This window comes from Saccoglossus kowalevskii, chromosome 7 (assembly GCF_978046115.1).
Source record: "Saccoglossus kowalevskii chromosome 7, keSacKowa6.1, whole genome shotgun sequence".
Taxonomy (NCBI): domain Eukaryota; kingdom Metazoa; phylum Hemichordata; class Enteropneusta; family Harrimaniidae; genus Saccoglossus; species Saccoglossus kowalevskii.
In genome coordinates this window covers 4,422,837-4,446,965 of record NC_140647.1, presented here as the reverse complement: position 1 = coordinate 4,446,965, position 24,129 = coordinate 4,422,837, and the positions used below count along the sequence as shown (strand labels likewise).

Genomic DNA, 24,129 nt, shown 5'->3' with positions numbered 1-24,129 from the left:
GAGTCGCTTTATACTACTGCGCCATGAATCCTCTTTGTAGCGCACTGTGTATTTGTTTATTCCATACATGTATTTTATAGTCGGTTGGCATACGCATGATTAACCTTTCACTAATTTCTAACAAAGATAAACATTTCTGACGCAGTACACGATCGTCTGTAAGTCAAATGGTTTGAACTAAACAAATTGGATAATGTTATGACAAACAGGTAATTGAGCTTATTTCAGTCTCACGCTGGTTTACGTTACGAGAAAAACACTGAATATATAAATATAATATTTATATTTCCGTCTGATTTGTATTCATAAGCGTAGATGATACTGCCTTTGTGAAACGCACAATTAATACATTTCAGGTAGTAGATAGTGTGAACGTGTAATTGCCTGTTTTGTTTTAATTATTGTGTACCTTTTACAACAACTCAAGATACAGAAGAACATAGAACAAACGTGTCCTCACAGACTAAATTGTTATGCCCGACTAGTTTCCTTTTTGATGGAGGATTTTATAAATGCAATGATAGAAGGATTGGTAATGAGCCATCACAAACTTCTTTTTGTTAATGGATGGCGATAATCGCCGGAGGGAAGGCAGACTTGCGGATTTTCTCTCTCGTTTCTTGAGACCATTAGAGAAAGGAGATGACTGACAGGTAGTTTGAGCTATTCGAGTTTAGGGTCACCGCCTGCAACGTGCAATGTCAGAGGTCAACTACAGTGGAGCATGTCATGTTACTTTCACTGTCAACAACTTACTATAATTTGATATTGAGACAAAAGTGTGAATTATTGGGTGACCCAAAAATTAAAAATTGTTTTACAACGACAACAACAAACAAACGAAACAATTAATCTTAAAACAAATTGATTTGGTTGAAAAAAATGAATTCGCTTAGAGAATAAATGAAATATTAAAACACCATCAACAAACAGAACAAGTGAAAATCCACTTTAATATATAAATACGAATTACAATCATGTCTTTGGCGTCACGGGAGGCCTATCCACGTTTTGCAAAAACAGATGCACTAAAACATAATACCATGGAGATGAAGGCATGTTAAAATGGTTGTCATGACAGTTGCATTATTGGAAATAATAACAAAATGAACACACAATTCCATATTTCCTAGCACGTGACGAATTATATTACCAATGCTGGGTATTTGAATGTCAATATTTATTCGATATTGATAATGTCTCAGAAGTGGTGGAGACGCACCTTATATTTGTGTTCTTTGTTGTTACCACAACAATGCAATTCATTACAATAAAACCCTATTTGGATATCGGAAAAGATGATACGTGTGAGAAATCCCTGAACATTAATCAGCATACTATCACAATGTGTTAATGTATATACATCATCTGTTATCTGAGTCGTTCTGTTGGCGCGTATAATTCAATGCACCGTATAAGAAGTAATACTGCTATCGTCCCGCTTGATAGATAACTATAACGATCACCGGAACACACACGTCCCAGTTATACTCACCACAGGAAACGGGTTTCTGAAATACAACAGCTGTGCAAACTGATATTATCGATGGCTTTAGCAGTATTTGAATCCGACAGTGCCAAATTTTTTATCTATGAAGCATGCCTGAGGTTAAATAACGCCACACAATATTTTTTTTTTTTTTCTGAAGCTTCATTCAGAGTTAGCAACGAAGCCGCCATTATTGTTCATTTTTTGTGGATGACTTGCATCGAAATTTTTTTAAATATAGGACTAACTATTTCAAAAACCGTATTTCCCAATCGCCATACATTAGACACAAGGGTATTGATTACCTATCGGGATTTGCAGTGATTATCGTTGATCCAATGATGTCCTGTTAATAACAGTAATGTCATAATACAGGATATAAAAACTATTCAGCAATTATGGCAAAGATATCATGTTATGGTCTTGTACTGTATATCCTAGATAATTAGAGTGAAATATACAAGGAGAGTAATGGTACAACGGGGAATCGTTTTCTCGTTACAGGGCCATTGTTTGAAGTATGAACGAGACCGCACTGTGTAATAAACCAATCAAACATACTTAGACCAAATTTAGAGGAATCTATGGGATTTATTCCCCAATTTTTAAGACGATTAATAAAAAGAAACGTCACGTGAGATAAAAGTAAGATTCATTGATACTTATTATGGGTTCAGGCATATGACGGCATGAACGCCGACAAAGCCTTAGATTCCGTCATATTCAATTAGTGCTCAGTTGAATAACATGAAAATGTCAGTGAAGAACTTCTAGTAGAAAAGTTGTTGGATTCAGTTGTGACGCCGCCACTTTATAAAACGAATGGTTTTATATGTTACATGTAGAAGTAGGTTTCAAGTTTTGGAAATCAACGTAACAATATATGTATATATAAACAATCACGTGACAGTGAGGTATATCCCCATAGTTTGAGTCATGTAAATCGCACGAAGGCACTAGCCAACCGCATGACAATGGGCCACGTGACAAAAAGTGGTATAAATACATGTTGCATACGTTCAATGCTCTGATTATTTGTAGATGTAAAGAAAACGTAGAATGAAATGACCATACCAAACCGTAGAACATTGAATACATGTCGTATAAAGAACGAACACGAATCAGATGACTGATGAACACACCAAACTACATAGTGAAATCAGTAAGAGACCTCATGATTTGGATTGCGCTATATATCAAACTCTAATACTTTTTTGATAATCATATGGTTTCTGTGAAAACCCAATGTTTACATCAGACGTTGATGCCATTTCAATCTGATTAAAATCTGATGTAGTGGACGGGCTTTAATTATTTTGGCTATAAACTTATTTTAATTTGTTATTACTTTTGTTATTAATGCCTTTTTATTATATTATTTTACTTTGATTTTGATTTTGTGATTTTTTTTAACGAGATTTCAACGAGACCCACTATCGACGGTTTTAGTCAACGAATCACAGACCTCCTTCTATAGTGCACATGGTGACGTCACCGGGCAGAGTCAGGTGGCAAACACACTCAAATAAAATATGGCGGATTATACCGACGTTAGCGACCGAGAAAAACACGGCTTTTCGGTAAGTTTATCACTGTCAAATGCAACGAAAGTCATTTTTTTATGTTTATATTGTGGCTCGAATGGTTCGAGTTTAAATCGTTATTTTGCATAGTTATTCTGGAAGTGACGATTTTGTTCCCACCGGTTCGACCGAACACCGGTGTCTTTTTCCAGTCGCTTGCCCTGGAGACGGGTGATGTTTGTTGACGATCGGGCCAAAATCGTCTACGGTACTGAAGCCGTAGCTGTAAATATTCATCAAAATGTATTAACATTTTGTACATTATACAATAACTCTTGATTAAAGTAATTGAGCTGATTTGCTCCAATTTTCTGCGTCGATGCCGTGGGCCGGTGACCGATATACAATTTAAAATCAGTTTGCATTGTTTACTGTAGCTGTTTACAGTGTTCTAATCATTACGATTTACTTATTTTTTTGCTTACATTCTAGATAATTGTGCTCCGTGTTTGATGTAAAATTGAAGCGACGACTGAATAAACGAACCTTGGCTGGCGAACATGTATCAGGAAGTGAACAAAATATTCAATGTAATGACAAAACTTGTAAAATGCTGTGGAATTTCTTTTGTAAATGAAAATATACTAGCAATTTTCTATTAATGGTATAGTCAAGTGGGCAAAATATAATGTACAGAAAGAAAGTAAGCAGGCGACGGCCCGTATAAAAGGGGGGCTGTGTTTGGCTGTTACTTACGCGAGATTTGAACGGGCCTTACATAGGCGTCGGATCAGATGTTTGTAGGGCGAAATTAAAAAAATACAAAATCAAAATCAAAGTAAAACAATAAAATACAAAAGTAATAACAAATAAAATTAAAATAAGTTCATAGCCAAAATAATTAAAGCCCGTATACTACATCAGATTTTAATCAGATTGATGCCATTTGAGATCAGTATTATTGTATCTAAGCACAAACTTCACAACACTTTTGGCTTACTAATTTGGACGAAAGGAAACAACGTCTTTCTAAAAAAATGCATAAATATACTACAGACCCGCATAACAGATAAATTGGGGAATGTATACCCTATATGTGAAAGTAATTGGAATGTTGTTGAGAAGGTATAGACAATTGTTGATGGTACAATTTAAATCATTCATACATACAGTAAAAAGCTAGCTTGTATAGTCAAATTAAAGGCACAAATATGAAGTATGAAGTACAAAAGCGAATTACATCCCAGTTGAATATGTAATTGTAATATCATTACATAATATAATCAGTGTATCTGAATTTGAAAACTCTGGGTGCTTTTGGTTTCAACTTGTTCATTTGGAAATTCACCTTAATTGGAATAAAAGCCATTAGAATGTTGATACTTGTTGAACAATATATTCTCTTTACTCGACAAGTACGTTGTCAATAAGAAATATACATTCATTATATATGATATGAATCTACAGGTTTAGCTAAAAGTTACCAAAATCTCCGACTTTATTGCAACTCCTGAAAGATGTTTTTCACCGGTTTAACAGCTACAACGGTGGGTGTAATGAGGATTCCAGAAGATGGAATCACGATTTAAAAATCTGTGGTTAAACCCGAGGTGAAATAACTTAGCACAAGGGCATAGGACTGTCAAAATATGCAAATCTGCTTCCCGCAATAATTTTGTAATCACGCGTAGGGGCGAAGAATAACACCACATTTCTCACGGGAAAAGTTCTGATTTCAACACTTGACACATGGATCAATGTCGACGTAGAAGTAAAGGCCATTAGCTCAGGAACAAAATTAAGCCGTGGAGGATTAAACTCAAATGACAATGCCAAGTTTGCTTTTCTGTGGGTAGTTACGTTTTATGAATGTTGACAGTTAGCGATAAAGAATTACTCCAAAGAAGGTCCATGAGACTGATTTTGTCACTTTGGAGAGGTGGTTCCCGAGGAGAAAACTGATGACGTTACAGGTGAATGAAACCGTTCTCCCGTGAACCTCACACGTGAATAAATAAGACATCGATAACGCGCCTGGAAGTGGAGTTGATGCAAAGTATAATTGAAAACACGAATCCATAGGTCCTATGATGTATGACTGGAAAGCAAGCTATATATGAACAATTCACTGACTGGCATAGCCTTTATTACGTACGTTAATCGTTACTATCGCCTGGCTAAGTAATACGTGGCTTCATTATTGATGAACTCATCACATGCATCTTTGTTAAACAGTCACATACATGTTCTCCAGTCAACGAGCATTCGTTCAAGATACGACATGTACCAATAATCCACCATAACTTAATATTTAGAACTAAACTGGTGACCATTGCCCTGAAATGAACACAAGCTGGTAATATTTTGACAGTATAAAATAAAATAAAATATACCAAATGCCACGTACTACATTAGAAGACTATGTGCAATGACATAGTAAATGAAAATGTAAGTGTAAAGTGGAAGTGGAATATTAATATATGTAAGAATATTTTTTTGTAGTAGAGCCCTCAGAGCGCATTTGATTAGAACCACCATCATTCCCACTAAGTCTCAGTAAAATAAAACCCCTAGGCAAGTAGAAATAGCATAGCCAACCAACATACCGACCAAAAGTCGTATAGGGAATTTATATATCCAAGAACACACAAAATTGTTTTCCTTAATCTCAAGTTAATGTCGACGATATTGAAATGTAATCACTAAATTTAGTATTGCTGAATATTTTAGCCATAACATCTTTATACATGTTGAAAATACCGTTACTTTACAGATTTCAGGTTATTGTAAATAGATACTACAATATCCCCCAATCTTACCTAAAACATGGCGTTCATTCTGATCATGTCCACACTGTTCTAACACTGGTGATCGGATAATCAACACTCGTTGTATGTATCTAACTAGGCATGTGAATACTGGTGGTCACTTCCAATATGTCCGATAATGCTAAACTTTCTCCAGTGGTTTACCTATGCCATACGTTCCACAAAAATGTTATGAAAGTGATTTTACTTCAGCAAGTATTTCCATCAGTGCGTTGTCTTGAAAACTTTGTAATAAGACCTTCGTCCACTGAGCTAGGGAGAGTATAGGGACACGTGTATCCCCGGGCGGTCTGTTACAATCAGGATAATCAGGAAATAAATTTAGTTATGCTGAATATTGATCAGACCTCTGATCTGACATACGTCGATTACTTTGCAGGGGTGGAAGTTTGCTATTTTTAGGTCAATCATTGATGTGAAAGGTTTACAAAAGTTGATATAATCAACGTATGAGACGAAATGTATGTAGAATTTATCAACTATCTTGTGTAGTATTTACGGATTACCAGTTTTATTATTATATTATATGCACACAGTGATAGCTTTTAAATTATTATAACAGAATATGTTAATCCTATGATACAAGATAAACGTCTGGTAACTCCATTCAAAATAAAATATAAACATTATTCTACTAACTAGAAAAATAACAATTGTACGATCTATTGATATTTTGTATCGAACATTTTTTGAAAACTATAGATAACTGAGCACGATATGTAGTCTGTGGTATAAAGTTAAACTGAACTTGATAATTTGTGATCTTATGCGTCAAATATGGCTCAAAAGAAACGTATAATGACGGGAAATCCCGTGCATACACGCTTGCACCCTACAGTAATATACAACCGACACTAACAAACTAATATTACATGGCTGATATAAAAAAAAGTTTGAAATCTTTCACACACAATTACGATGATCTCACAAAAAGCAAACTCTCGCGATTTTCACATTCATAAACGCAAGTCGCACGAGTATACTCTTCACAAATAAGCAAAGACGCTATCAAAACCGATACTTATAAAATGAACATGAATATATTGCATTAAAAATGTTTCTAAAAATGTGATTGTGTTTTTTATGATCATCTCGTAATTCGCGCGACTTCATACATTTTGAGTGAGATTGTAATAGCATATCCCACCCTTGCATACCCCAATACTGTAAATTGTTTTAGAATACAATTACTTTCCCAGGTGAAACTCTACAGCACAGTTTCAGGGAATGTTTACTTTTAACAGTATGTACCCATACTATGTGGACATATCTATAAATATGCAATGATAAGCGTTAAACACGCGTGTCATACAGTATTTTTCACATTTACATTTTTGACCATAAGCTTATACCAACCGGAAAAAATATTAAATAACTCAGTAACACTATTTCCTGAAATTGTAATCGCGTATCAATATTCATGTGACCAGTTATCACAAATTCCCATTTCCTTCATAAGATATCCCATTATGTCTCAGATTTCATACCATGTCATTTAGATAACTTTCCCAAAATAACAACAACCATAGAACCCCAATCCCGATGTGACTTGTATGGCGTCTCCGCAGAATTTCTGTCAATCAGTGCGATCACTGTTTGTATTTTTGTTATTTCTACATATGTGGCATTTGTAATGTTATAAGGATTAATATGTATATATTTTTTAGGCGGAAATGAATGAGAGATACACAATGCCTCAAATAATTCTATGGTGTTTAAAGTTAAAACATTGATATTTGTGATTTATATTATTTTCTTAAACAGTGAACAACAAATCGACATACTATTGACTAATAATGAATTAACTAATTTCACTAGTTTTTCTAGCATAACATATGTTCTAATGTTGCTAAATCCGCTAAAGATATATATGCTCCCACTTCAAAAGACACAATTTTTGCGGGGACATCAAGCATGTCGTGGATATATTATGTTCTTGAATGAATTGGAACTATTCTAATATGGCATAATAATCTCTGTTGTTTTTGTTTCTATAGTAACCTGATAGTCACCATGCGTGACGGTTTGCTATTTTTAAATTACTAGATTGGAGAGAGAGAGCATGGATAAACAACGACACTGGTTTGTCGGATACAAGATTATTGTATCATTAAATTAAATTTCTTCAATATATTATAAGTTGACATATTCATAAGATTGGACATATGGATTAATCGACGTATCGCTATTTTTCAACTCCAGTCATGAGTAATATAAAGATTCAATTGAATAGGTGCTATGTAATGGACAGTATAGCGTGGTGTATCTCTCACTATCGCAGCATGCAATATTTCATCCCTTAGAATATATTCTCTAGTGCATTGTGTCTGTTTACATTCACGGCGGAGAACTATCACGGGAACGTTAAGGATAGCGGGCAACTTCACTAATTTCACGGTTGGAAGCTTTTGGTTCTCATTCTGATGCTATAGAATGTCACTCAATAAAAAATAGCAAAACATGCTACACAGCCCATGTGCCGTTGATGTGAGTAGCTCTACCTTAGCTAAATTCTACGACTAGGCAATATACCATGGCGTAATATATTTCAGTTATTGTATGTACATCGGAGTATGATTTGTGTTTTCATATTTATTTTTGTTATAAATATATAAAGAAAAATATAGGTTTGCTTTTAAAGAAATATTAACCACAAGGGGTAACATCCCCACTTGCATCCCTCGACGTGACTGCGGCTTACCCAAAGATGTGCTCGACACACGCCATTGGAGATGAAATATACAAAAGCAATGTTGTTAATATGTCCCCACACAATATGATCACACTCTTCAGAACGGCAACTGAAAATACTACATGTTTACGGAAAGTTCAAGTGCAAGTAATTACAAAAAAATGCATACGTGTATCTTTTCCACTGCACGACATAGAACTTATATTATTGTCGAAAGATTGATTTTAGAAAGATGAATGAATCAAGTCACTTACGTCAGCCCCTTGCATATGGCTCTCATATCTGCTACTGTAGTTGGAGTTCACGTCGCATGCTGATGGGATTAACACACCAGGAAAAAAACAACAGTGTATTAACAGTGTAACGCTGTATTATTTCCTTTTCACTAGTAGTCGCCTAGATACCGGGGAGTATTCGCAACAGCTTCAGACAACAACACTTAGGCTGTAGGTGTTAGCGTGGGAATTAACACCATAACATATGACAAGAGTCTGTGCAATCTCATGATCCGAATGAGTTGACGAAGGACATGCACATATCCACATTGGTGTGTATACGTTTTGTATAATTTATAAAACAGCGCCCTCTGTTTCTTTGTGATTGAGCTAGCAGTTACTGCATCAATACTTGTTACATGCCTTTTAGAATACAAATGACACATACCATTATCGATTATGCTGCAAACATGCATACGACGAAGTTCCTTCTATCAGCCATTTCATAGTATACGGGGTTCCAGCCAGCGGAGCTTTGACCCCTATTATTATCGTTCTGATTTTCTTCTTCTGTCGTTTTCGTCGAGAAAACCGCTGAATATAATCTTCTCCAGCTGTTCGTTCTAATAGGGGCTAATTAGGAAATTGTGATTGGTTTACTGGTTTGGCAGCCACATTGAATGGTAATCAAACCAGAAGTGGCTATTTGGTCACTTTTGGGGGGTCTTGATGATATGATTTTGTTATGACATATACCTTATATGCAATAAATAAACACTTCAGCGGTCAAATTGTTCGGAATTTTCTCTGAAAAACGCATCTTCTTCAGAACAACCGAGTACATTGATCTGGAATTTAGCATCTATGAAACACATTTATGTTGTATTTGTTAGGTTTGTCACGTGGTTTGGCCAACATTTTGGATTTCTTTTATATAGGATGTAGGTTTTGTCACTGATGCCACACGTATGGGATTATTTTTAAATCTGTCACGTTGTATTTCTGAAATAGAATTCATTCAGACAGCTGAACAAAAATCACACCAGTCTTGGTATACTCTTGGTGTTTTGCCGCCATCTTGATTATTCAGCAAAATGGTAAAAATTGTGTGCGTTTGTTTGTTTGTTTGTTTGAGTGTTTGAACCAATCTGCATGATATTTTGTATATAGCATGTATGGACACGGCAAATAATATAATTTGGATCAGTCAGGTGTTATGGTCTCCAGATTTGGAGGTATGCTTATATGTAATAACTTTGTACAGAGATGGATTATTGATGGCACTACACAACAAGTAACTACATGTCACTTGACATGTCACATACAATAACCTGCTTCAGCATGGAACCCTCTGATGCCGCTTGTGGACTTAAATATGATGATTATCATGTTTTTATAAAACACGCCGAAAGAGACACATGTCAGACCCCACGTGTGCATTGTACATTACGAAGTATATTTTACTGTTATACATTTCATGTCATGCCATGCTTTTAGTTACGAACTGACGACGAATTTGGATGTTCGATGTAAGCGTCATGGGCGTAGACACACCGTACAAAGGTAACTTGCACTGCTCATTATCATACATACATATAGACCTTCCTGCTAAAAGCAATCGTATTTACGATGCAGGATTACCCGTTTTGATGCCACCGCCACTGCGGTATCCTACATCTCTGCTCGAGTAAAAAATTTAAACCAGTTTTATATTAAACTTGACATTGTTGTTCCGTAGAAATGATCATTGCGAATTTAGAAAGCTTAGAAACTAGATGAGCAGAGGACGAGTAGTTTTGACATGTCCATTAATGGCTTTTAGTCGTTAATCTGATCCATAATTTTAGAACGTGCTGTTCTGTATTTGTATTTTATTTTTACAGGAAAATTAGTCAATACTTTGTTTTGTTTGCGATCTCTTTGGAGGCATGTTTTACAAATACAGTTTACAGGTGAACACGTAAAGCAAACATGATGATGAGCCTAGTTAATGGTACACTTACTTTGTAATGCTCTCAACAGATATGGGACAACAGTATACCAAGCCAATTACGTCACTTAACTCGAGTAACAACGACCCTTATAACACAATCAATCCACTAAGGTCATTTTATTTACTTTATATGATATGCGAGCTGTATAATATAATATGCAATACAATGTATTGAAATCGTTTTAAACATTTCAATTATTCAATTCAACATACAATATTTTCATTCCGTTAGAGACACGTCGCCTTTGATTCCCTTACAGACCGTTATAACACAAACAATATATTAAGGTCACTTACTAATGTATTTACTTGGAATAGTACTGATATGTTGCTAACTGAATGAATAAAGTCGGAACATCATAAAGCACACATGTATTTCCCGGTTATAGTGATTTTATTGACATCATATTATGCTAATTACTGCACCTTCCGTGGTCGTCTAGTTAGGTCAATTGCATATATAGTCCGGCAGCAAAATGGGATTTTTGAGCCGAATCAATATGTTCTGATGCATTTTGTTTCCCGAGACCACACACTTTGCATGATGACAATTTGTCATTATCAGGCATTTTTTCTAATTATGAATTAATCCGAGCCTCGGTACCATAAAAAAACCCATATATTTACATACAAGGAACATGTTTAGTCATTTAAAAGAAATATTTCCTGCATGATTTAGTATATAAAATGGCGGCGATAATTTCATATTGGGAACTATAATATACATTATATATTGCGCATATATTGAAATTAGCAAAGAAATATTCTTTGTTGAAAATATATATAAATATATCGTATACCTGAACAAGTTGAGTTAAACAATTAAATATGGTTCGTTACTCATCTATTATATCTCTTATTGGCTTCTGTCATCATCTTATTGTACCAGGCTTCTGTATGACATCCGCAAATAATACATAGTAGTTTTTTACTTGCACATTCATGAATTTTTGATACAGGGTGAACAGCAATTTGCACCAAATACTTATATTGGAACACGCACAACACAATCAGGTATTTGTATTTGAAAAATGGACTTGGTAATTTCATCACATATTCAACAAAGAAGTACTGGATCTAGTGTGAATGTACCATGTTTCCATAAACACACTTTTCTATATATGGGCAACAGATTATGCGGATTAGAGACAAATAATTTTGATAATATATTCTGCAGTAGATTCATAAAAGATTATAGACGTAATTATTAAATTGTTATTACAGGAAGTAGGAATACCCATAAGGAGATAAGGCATGAAGGGGAAGTGATCCAACATCAGCATATCACAACTTTTCGTGAAAAAAGAATATTCAATCACTAAGCAACACTATATATAAGATATCGATAGATTATACCTATCACCTGTGATATGTATTTATCCATCCAATGCTTCACTATTTAGAGTCATATCTACATGCATAAACTGTAATTAACATCGTAAACACACCATAGCACAATACCTAATTTATTGCCTGCGTGTGCTCTCTGGCATATTTGCGTGTCATTTTAGTATTGACAAAGTTCGTCATAAAACCAATTTAGGAAGGGTATTTAATTTCATTACATAGTGATCTCCATGTATTCCAACGTGTCATGACAACACAGACTACTGATTAACATAATACCCGAAACAGGTTTGCAAGCATGTGTATAAAACGTGTATTTAAACATGAAACTCCAACATTTATTACTTATTTTTTGGCTAAATAAACAAATAAATAAATAAATAAATAAATAAATAACAATGCATTATATTATATATATTTTATAGTTTTCATTTTCAAATACATGAAATACGGACAAGTTAGTAATCGGATCACGCCACGACATGGGCGCATTTTACTCTACCCGCTAATAGCCTGAGGGCGTATGGTTTCAAAGAAGACTTTGTAAATGGACAGTGAGTAGTTCAAGACTTTTACAAAAATGTGTTTCAGATGAGCAAAACCACGTTGAACGGTTGGCAAGTCACTAAACCTAAGGGCATCTGCCATTATAAGTTATACCATGTACTCTGTAATGGCCAGGTGATCACAAACATATTCATTGCATTACTGGGAACTAAGATACACACTGAACTACCACTGCATATTCAATGAGTGCATATGCACCTAAAGACATTTGAATAAAGAGCTGTGTGCTGTCAAGAGCCCCAAGTTTAACTGTATCTTTAGTTGGATGCTCATGTAAATGTCGTCATAGAAGGATTTCCAGCAACAGATCATTAGCGTGAAGAAAAACTCTCCCGACAATGTTTTGTCTATTTTAATGAGGGCTGACTATTTTACTGAAGGCCTCGTAAATAATACTGTGTTTTCTGTGGAATCACCTGAAACCCAATGGAACCTCTGAAGCAATCGTTTACTTATCGTTGAATATTTCTCGCAGTTCATAGAAATGGCAAAACTCTCTAATCATTTTGAAAGGCACGGTGTGCCGGAATCAGTTTCGAGTGAGTACATCTCTACAGAATTTCATAGTTTTGAGTTGAACTATGGATTCGATCAAGAACAATGAGCCCGGTACATTCCTCGGGCATTAGTGAGGTGAAAAAAGCTGTAGCAATATTCAAGAACATGCTGATTCCAGATAAAGATTCATATACTGCTCGTTTGTGCTACTGAATTATATCTTGCTTGATGATCGTAGTTGCTTTGAAGTATAAAGAAAAACACTTTTATGTAAAATAAATAAATTTGAATTAAAATACATTTTGAATAGCGTCATCGTGTAAAGAAACTTTCATTACTGGCGTCGTGAGATGAATTGTAGATTCAAGACCGAAATAAGAATGGATTTGTTGAATCTTAATGGCACGACATCTTACTTAGTGAAAACGTCTACTGATAATTTGCTTCCTTTTTGATATGAAAACCCCACAACATAGATTATAATGTTGTAATGTAAAACAACCCTATATTACTCGTTCAGTATGAAAACCCAATTTTAAGTATACAGACACTATATATAATGTTGCAATTGTTCGATATATTTTGTTATGCCTGAAACAATGTTTTGTAATGTTACTGACATCGAATTATTATGTCATTTCACAGTTGACTTGTCTGGCTTGATAGCACTTTGCATTATTCACACTATACTGACTGTTACAAATTGAGGTCGAACATTCACTTTTTAACACATAAAAAGTTAAAATAGCCTTTTCCCAGGGAGGAGGATGCGGTGTGAACCCTGCATAAGCGAACTATGGTTTGTTGTAGCTGTACTGCCAAAATAGCTTCCCAGTGTCTTAGTAAAGTATCTCATCATCTGCTTTGTTGATTATTGTCTTTCTAACACGACAGTTAGCATCCTAAACCAGCACTAATCTCACTGATCTCCATATCTTATGGAACTACATCTAGTTTGAAAATTGTTAGAAAACTATTCACTGCATTTGGACTAGGTGTGATTTCTGTGCATTGCATGGGAATCTTTTGAATGCAAATCGTAGTAGGTGATGGCTGTTTACATGTATTGATATGTGCAAATGAGCGTCTTGCAAAAAAATAATTATCTCCCAATAGTTATCGGGTTCCGAAAAAAGGATAATGCCTTGTTCAACGTGTTTATGTTCATCGTATTTGACAAAGGAACTACAACCAAAATAGATAGATAATCAAATACTGAAGCCTGTCAAGTCAGTACATGGATCCAAAGGTTTTCAAACAGCAGGTGATGTCAGGTGTTCCGAAAAGCGCCAGATCACCCTACTGCAATTGTGACATTTAATCACAAACATGTTAAACGAAAACAGACAGTTCAACTTTAAAGACTCCGCACTACAGTATGTTCTATAGGTCTAGAACGAGCTAGAATGTATGTCACATATGTGGAAGAGAGTGGGATATTGAGGTGAAGATGTAAACCATTGATGACAATAATATTTAATTCATCTCCTTCTATTATACAGTCTGGTATAATAGCAACCATGTCCTTCACAGTCAAATTTAAAACGCATGTAGATCTAGGTATGAAAAAGAAGAAATAGCCCCCCCCCCCCGCAATCTCGAGTATAGCTCGATATATCTTTGGAATATAATGAATAAATTTAGGATTTTTGTTGTAAAGTACAAAAACAACTTAATGAATGTAAAATTGAAGGATTTGAAATCTAAAATGAGCTAAATTAAAAACCACTGAGTATGTAAAATTGTGTATAGAACACTTTATCTAAATGATAAACACGTGAATTTAAAGCCACTGATTATGCAGCCTGAAATGTTGAATTAGTGAAATTAAAACCAGTGAAACTTAGTCATTTTACAGTATATTCAGAAATTTTTCTTCATACAAATAAATAAGAAGTACATTTCGGTCCCATTGATATAAGTATACCAATACGTTGTTGAACAATTTATTTTTTCAACTAGACAAATATGTTTTCAATCAGAAATTCTAGCACACTGATATCTTTGGTACAGCGTTGTTTGTAATATTATAGTATAGGTAGAATCTCAGGCAAATACATTAGTTTTAACGATTTAGGCTAGAGAATTTTTTGGAAAAACCTGCTTGATCATCATTTGATTTTTGTGAAATAAGGCACTAAATATTCCTTTACCTGTTATACACATTATATTGAGTAATTTGACTTTACAACGTATGTGATTCTAATCCCAAATACTGTTGGTGTTCAAAATTTTAGTATACTAACGTAAATATGACCAAATCTTACAGAAATATTGTTTTTGACACAACTGCGTGGACAAATTTACCATACTCAATGCTAAACAAATAAATTTCGATGTAAAAAATAAGGTTCGAGAAGACGTTTCCTATAAGCGTTTTAAAAATATATATTGTTATGAATCAAAATGCATATGTTAGAATACTATTACGGTATCACCATTAGTTCTAATTAATATCGATCAGATAGTTCAACATTATCTAATCACCAAGCGCATTTTTAATAAGTTGGGGCGTCTTTAGCAAAGGTGTGCAAATCGGACGATGGCCTGTTCCCATGCCTGTTTTTAGAGGATTGTTTTCTATAAATGAATAAAATTTGACTTTGATTAATAACCATCCGGATGGTACATAGAGTCTAGAATAGTTTAATAAATGCTAGAATGTTTCGTATAACTTATCTGTGTTGCAAAAGCAAAATTGATGCTGAAAATATACAGAAAATCAAAGAAAGCTTAGAAAGAACTCCCGTGTGTTGAGAGTATTGAAGACACATTAAAATATAATTCAAAATTACTTGTACTTGAGATATTGATGGAATAGCTGAAAACTAATTATGTAAATCAGGTAACTAATATGAACAGATTTATGTGTAAAACTAATAAGGTCTGCACAATGTACCAAGTTTCATTGAAATGTGATTAGAACCCCAAAAATATTAATTATTATGCTAATTAGAGAGTTAATATGAACAGGAACAGATTTTAACCCAAAATTAATCAAGCTGTCTATTGTCCTAGAGCATTTATGCACCAAGTTTTATTCAAATGTGATGATCAATACTTGAGATATCAGTATTAATTAATTATGTTAATTAAGTGATTAAGAAGCATACATATTTACCAAAAACTAATATGGTGTATAGTCCTAGGTTCATTGAAATGTGATGGGTACTCTTTAAAAGTTTCATTGAAATCCAATGAGTGGTTTGTAGACATCAGTGCAACAGCCATAGAACAGCAAAAAAATAACTAATTATGCAAATTAGGTAATTAATAGGCACAATTATTTATCCCAAAATTAATCAGGTCTCTGCATAGTCCTAGAAAATGTCGCAAGTCTCATTGAAATGTGATGACTAGTAATTGAGATATCAGGTGAAAAGCTGAAAATTAACTAATTATGCTAATAAGGTGATTAATATGCACAAATATTTACCCAAAAACTAATTAGGTCTCTGCAAGTCCTCAAGTAACTATGTACCAAGTTTCATTGAAATGTGATCATTACTACTCGAAATATCAAAAGCTGAAAATTAATTAATTATGCAAATTAGGTAATTAATATGTACTGATATTACCCTAAACACTACCAGGTCTGTGCAGTGTCATATGACATCTATGTACCAAGTTTTATTGAAATGTTATGATTAGTACTTGAGATATCAGTGGAAAAGCCGAAAATTGATTAATCATTATGTAAATTAGGTAATTAATAATATTAACAGATTTTTACCCAAAACTAATCAAATCTGCGCATTAGTTCACTGAGCATCCATGTGCCAAGTTTCATTGAAATCCAATGAGTGGTTCTTCAAAAATCAGTGGAACAGTCATAGAACAACTTAAAATCAGTTAATTATCAGGCAAATTAGGTAATTAATATTTATAGATTTTTACCCAAAACTAATCAAATTTGCGTATTGGTTCAGAGCATCCCTGTGCCAAGTTTCATCAAAAACCAATGAGTGGTTCTTCAAATATCAGTGGAACAGTCATGGAACAGCTTGAAATCAGTTAATTATCATTCAAATTAAATAATTAATATTCATAGATTTTTACCCAAAACTAATCAAATCTGCGCACTAGTTCAGAGCATCCATGTGCCAAGTTTCATCAAAATCCAATGAGTGGTTCTTCAGATATCAGTGGAACAGTCTTGGAACAGCTAAAAATCAGCTAATTATCATGCAAAATAGGTAATTAATATTCATAGATTTTTACCAAAACCTAATCAACTCTGCGCATTATCCCAGAGCATCTATGTATCAAGTTTCACCAAAATTTGATTAGCGGTTCTTGAGATAACGGTGGAACAAAAAAAGTGACATACATACATACATACATACATACATACATAACTTTTGTGCTTCGCACACGGGAGTCAACAAATTATATTATTATATAACATCCCAAGGGACAAGCAATCTCAAAGGCTTTTAAATGGATGATAAATTGCATATAAAATATATCGTACCAGAAAACGTGTGCCATTAGGGGTTGGTAATTACAATAAACTAACGCCCCTCTCAACTAAACTGCACCGCAGAGAAGCCACACACGTTCAATATACCTAAAGTGCCTATTGGGAATTCGCGGAAACCTTTAAAATGTTGATACTTGATTGATCGTTTTTTTTAATGTTATAACCAGTATACAAATGAATAAACCACATCGGATTCAGAATTTCGCAGCGATTTTAATCCTTTATACATTTGACAACACAACATCATATTTAAGACATTGGCAATAAAGAAGGCGCCCCATTCAATGGCTCCTCAATATTTGCGGGAGCTATTTATGCCGAATAATCCATGTAGAGTGTTGTAACCGTGGTTGGTCACAGATTATAGAATACTTTACGGTTTACCTAAACACATAAGTTTTTAAGAAATCATATTCAATGCATTTTGATGTGTTTAATGTATGGTAGTATTGGTTGTATTCACAGTAATGTAATTTATCGCGCTTATGATTAATATTTAAGTATATAATTTATTGAAGTACTATTATTATTGATAATTATAATACTCTGTGTGGTAATTCTCGCATGCCTGTTACTTGTCAAAGCCACATTCGTTTTATTTTTCACACATAGAAACACAGTTTGAAGATGTTTCGTCGATTGTCACAACACTTTGATGAAGCAATTGCATGTATATGAACAATATCTGTGTCAATTGACTTAACAGTAAGGTTCGATTAGCGCTGTCGTCAGATTACGCTAAATTCGTGATAATCCTGTGAACTTATTATAATTTAGTAGCTCATTACTAAGAATAACGTTTCCACGTGTGGGTTATTTAAAAACCGAAGATACGTGAACCTTTACTGAGCAAACAGTTGTAATTTATCAGTATTTATTTTATTGTAGACAAGGTCCATATAAATAACTTACAAAACAATAAGCAAAAAAGAAATAGTAATATGATAAATTACACTTATTAAGTTTTTGAAAAAGTTATTCCAGTGATGCACCAACTGTAACTTCTAACGTGTCTCACTATTATACATTACAGACAATGTCATTAGAGTTAAATAACGATACTAGATCTTTTAGAACCTCAGAGATGACATGATATGTTAATTGTTAAGTGTATATAATTGAACAAATATTCAAACATTATGAGTCAATGATATGTAATTGGTTAGTGTAATTTTAGAAGACGAGGCTTATGTCAGAGACTTCCAAAAGTATCAATTATGGGTGTTTTGCTAGGTAGTTGAATAAGCATCCCAAGTAAGGCTGTTTTGGCTTTTACCTAAATTGTTACTTGTACAAGAACATTAGACTGTATCTAACGTGCAGTGTGTATTTATTGGAATAAACAAGCAGTTATTGCCGAGAAAGATTAACATGGTGTGACAATGGAGAACTAAATGAGCCTAGTGAACTAGTGAAAAAATACCTGTTATGTTGTCATATATTAATCAGACGATATTACGCCACGGAGCTACACTTAAATTGTCAGTCATAGACCCGTGAGGGCGTTTTCATTTAGAACAATGGCAATGTACGTAGCCTTTGGGAGGCATGTATTAAAACCCTTGGAATTCGACACACACACAATTTCTAACAACAAATACATTTTAATTAAAACACATACACATATTATTAGGCAACTATAAAAATTCGCAACATTGACCTTCCCTTTAAACCACACAGCACTTTTGGACAAAAATATACTTAAAACACCAAAAATATAGCTGCTAATGGCATTTAAGTCGCAACCTTTTCACACGGTGGAGATGTTGAATGTTGGATTTGAAGTAAAAACATATCAATAAAAAAATAAACATCCTATTGTACGAAATGTAGTAGTTTTATTTTCTCTGTACAATTAACTTCAAGATTTGTACTACTGATAGAGACAGTGCCAAATCCCGGACAATTACATTAGTTACGTTGAATCGTCGCTAGGGTACATCTAATCAACACTAATATATAATATTTTCGCATTTCACACCTGTCATACAAAGTATTTTATACTTACATAATAATATTATATAGTTGGTGTTTGTAGCCGCTTTCGCGTAGAGCTCTTTGGTAGGGTAGTGCCGCGTTGTCAAACATCTTCTTATCTGACGATATTGCAGAAAGACGCTTGTTAATCCCGGCCGGGATATTCTTTGTGATGGCGGGTGGGTGATTACTCTCCTTGTGTACATACACCAGGTTGGCATTAGGCTTTATGAAGGGACTGTACGAACTTTCAATGAAGTTTGAGCCCCCAACAGAGAAGGGTAAAATAAATCGGCCGCGTACAGGAGTACCAATGAAAGTGTAGCCTTTTAAATGAAAATCACAGCTTTGACACCGTGCAGCATAGCTTGGTCAGGAAAAGCTTAGCTGCAGGAATGAAATCCGCTTGTTTTGACATCGAAAACTCAAGCTTTGAACATATTTTGATGTTGAGGGCGTACACAACATGGCTGCCTCCAAAAGCAGCGTTAGCGACGGTAAGTATTTTACTCGTTTTCTCAACAAAATCACCAAGATATGCTGTGTAATATGCCAGGTTCAATTTCATTTCTAGAAAGTTTCAGCCACCATTTTACGAAACTTGCAGAGAAATCTCAATTCCAATTTTCGAAGCGAACAGGCTAGCAGAACGTCCTATTCTTATACATGTACTTGGATTTTATGACAGTGTAAAGACGTGGTGGCTAGCGCATAAATGAAAGGACGAGAAGCTAAATATTCATCTCATATGATGCTAACTTTTAAATCTTCGTGAGCTTTTACAAACTCTCGAAAACAGACATTGTCAACAATGCGCGTAGCAACGTCCTTTGGTTCAACCCACTATATAGCTGCAACGTCCGCAACATTATAGGAAAGCGATTCCTGCATCTAATCGACAAGTGCTTTCCCATTGGCAACAACCTCAAGAAAATATTTAACAGAAATACAATCAAAGTCAGCTATAGCTGTATGAACAACATCAAAGATACTATCAACAAGAAACAAACACCAACTCGCGCCCGAAAATGACACTACAACTGACAAAACGAAAGCCAACAAGTTATGCAATTGCCAGAAAAAAAAAACATGTCCACTAGACGGGAAGTTTTTGCAGTCTGGCGTTGTATACCAAGCGGTATAGACAAAGTTACGCGTTTAAACAAACACACCAGCGAAACGTACGTCGGACTTACTGGTAATGAGTTCAAAACAAGATACAGAAACCACACGGCCTCATTTCGCAATCAGGCCTCCAGAAATGCGACAGAACTAAGTAAACACGTCTGGTCACTAAAAGAAAAAGATATTGAATATAAAATACAATGGAAAATTCTTGCTCACGGTAGCCTGTATATTAGCTCGAGCAAACGATGCATTTTATGTTTGAAAGAAAAATTCATAATAATTTTTAGACCCCACCACTCCACACTAAACAAAAGAAATGAACTCGTGTCATCATGCCGACATAGATCAAAAGCTCTAATATGTAACAATTAAACTTTCTATTTAATTTTAATTAATATGTTAATTTGCGAAGCTTATAATGTATGCTCTTTGGTGCAGTGAACTATTAAACATAAAGCTCCTGATGAGTGAGTTACTTGTACCTTACGAAACAGTGCTGTCGAGTTTCAATATTCATGTAGTTGTGTATTAATTCCTCTATCACCGTATTCACCCGCTCTACATATACTTTGTATTGAGCACTTTTGTTTTGGAATCATCGACTTTCGTATCTACACCCCGGGGACTTGAATTGCGCGTTTGGTCCAATTGTAATTATAATCTAATTATTGTCGAATGCATTCACAATTGCGTTTCTGTTAATCATGTGTCGGAATTGATTGTTAATTTTTTTTCCGCCCTTTGATTTATGGCTTTTTTGTTAAGATTTTATATATTGAAATGTGGAATATGAAATTTAGATTATTCAATTATTATTCCATATAGTAATATTTATGTTAATGATTATTACGTGTATTGAAGACTTGTTTAAAACACTCTATATTTCAGTATATACGGCAAATAGTGTCACATCGATTCTTGTGAATGCGACTGGGTCATTACTCGTTTTTAGAGTCTACCAAACTAAACGATGGGACACGTAGTTGTACAGATTGACCGTATGTATGCACGTATGCAATTCGTCGTTCCGTTGACTGCTCAAGATGTCGTTAGAATTTGTTTTTCTCCATTAGCTTTTCCAAAAATGCCCGATAATACGTTCATGCTGAATTCCTAATAAACACACAAAATAAATTATTGGTGACAGAAAGCATGAATCTTTACGCACGACTTACATTAATATTAACATATGAAAGCGAAGCTAAGAAGAAGCAAGCAAGTTGTCTGTACGAACGATTTACATATGACGCATAACGGATTGACATTGTCGTGTGTGTGACCAAACAGACATAAAAACGTTGTTTTGAAGTAATTGAAACTACCATAAAATATAATAAAATTAACCCACTGATTTGTCCAGCGCTGAGTAGTCGCAATTGAACCTAGTCGGCACATTATGTGTTGCGAATTGTAATAATAGTGATCCCATTTCTCTGCCATATGGAAGCTACAATCAATGAAATCACTTCTTAGCATATTCTAAATATCATACTTCAGTAGCCAGGCTTACACCCACACATTCACCCCTGGATAAGCACGCACGCAATGATATATGTAAAACTACCATCACGCAGCTCTCAGTGTTTCATGGAGTATTGCAAAGCGTATAAAAGTCGCGAAAGTACACAATGCACGACTGTCGCATAACATCACGCATTGCAGTGCAACACGACGCAACATATCGCAACATTTACACAGTATAACGCATCATAACACAACATTGTCACCACATCCCAAATGCTTGTATTTCAAACGCGTTCTCGAATCATTGTTGTTTTAGAATGTAATTACGAATTACAATACATTCATTACATTAATTCAAAATGACAACGGAATGAGCAGCGTGATCTTTCACCGTAGATTGTCATCACTGTCTGGCACATGTCATTAATATAATCCTACTGTCGACTAATCTAAAGAATATATGTTTTTTTCATACTGTCATTATTGGATCATTATTTATTTACTGGAGTACTCTTCCCTAATGATCAATGCTATCGTGCTATGTTTGCCATCATTGTCGAATATATGCGCAGAGCCCTGTGCATTCGTGAATAATTATTGAGTTGTTTTACAGACAACGCAGTTAACTTTGAGTAGTTTTCAATATGTTTAAACAAAATTCATTTTATATTGAATCTCAACAGAACATTATGATATGATGTATCGTTAAATACAAAGAAATGTTTTAAATGCAAATATAGCGATTTCACTAAAAAAAACAATTTATAATTATCTGTGTGTATAATCTCGGACGCATACGCTTTGAAGTTGTTTTATATTTTTATTTCAAGATACAATAAAGAAAGACAAATATTTACCTTTACTCAACAATAGCAACCTAATATATCTTGGATGTTATCATTAATTCTATATTCAATCATTTGACCATGACATGTGGCTTCTTGGCAACGCGGTACACAACGTTTTTTACACGAAATTTGACGACTAGTACGCTTTGATGTAATATTACAAGAATAAAACATCGATAATGTTACTCGCAAAATGCTCACTATTATTCAACTAATTAACAATCCTACCATAACTGTTGCTCAATGCAGGTAACTGAGATGGACCAATTAAACACAGGATGTTTTGCACAAGTATTGATCTTACACATATTTCGTGCGTGAATATTTAATAATCTCTCATCCGAAGTGGGCCATTCTATAATATAATGTTTGCACAGAACATATGTCATGTAATACTGGATGCATTCAAAAATAAAATGTCAATTTAATCTTGGGAAATAGGAGTGTGGATAGATAATTAGCAGTCATCCATGAAATGAAATATTTGCCTCTCGAGTCAGTTACAATGATATTTTAACATGGTCATTATAATATTGAAGTTGGTTTTAAATTACATTTAGTAATTCACCCGTAACTCTGATACTTATCTTTCTTATAATTTAATTTTAAGTAATACGATTACGTCTAATTTCGGTATCAGGATACCTTGAATTGCCACAATCGTTACGCTATGCGCGTTCGAATTTCTTGCAGACACGTGTTGTAAGCGACGACTATTTGTATTGAAGTGCAATGAGTTATTTCATATTTTGTAATCCATGTCCATCCATATAGGAAAAATGCTTCATCAACCAATTTTCAGATCATATAAGCTTGCTATCTGTTCTATCTGTACAATTCTTTTTGAAGGTTGTTCGCAGGCCGAAAAATGTATGTTAAAGATCGGTGGACGTAGTGTTATGCATGTGCGAGATATCACACATATGGGACACGTGTGGCGCGACGCCAACGGCCCCTCAACTGTTAATTGAGTTTCAGGACAAGACAGCCACGTACGAGGTCATATAAATGATGAACTTAGTTTAGGTTTTGTCCCGTATTTGAATTAGCAAGAGATCGACTCGGTTTAATTTGGCG

The 24,129-nt window shown here is 34.5% G+C and overlaps 1 long non-coding RNA gene across 1 annotated transcript; it reads left to right on the top strand.

The window, feature by feature from the left end:
• Positions 1-2,992: 2,992 nt before the first annotated feature.
• On the top strand, positions 2,993-3,663 carry LOC146740192 (uncharacterized). Its single transcript, XR_014929954.1, has 2 exons — positions 2,993-3,069; positions 3,505-3,663. It is a non-coding gene; the product is annotated as an uncharacterized LOC146740192 (long non-coding RNA).
• Positions 3,664-24,129: the final 20,466 nt, after the last annotated feature.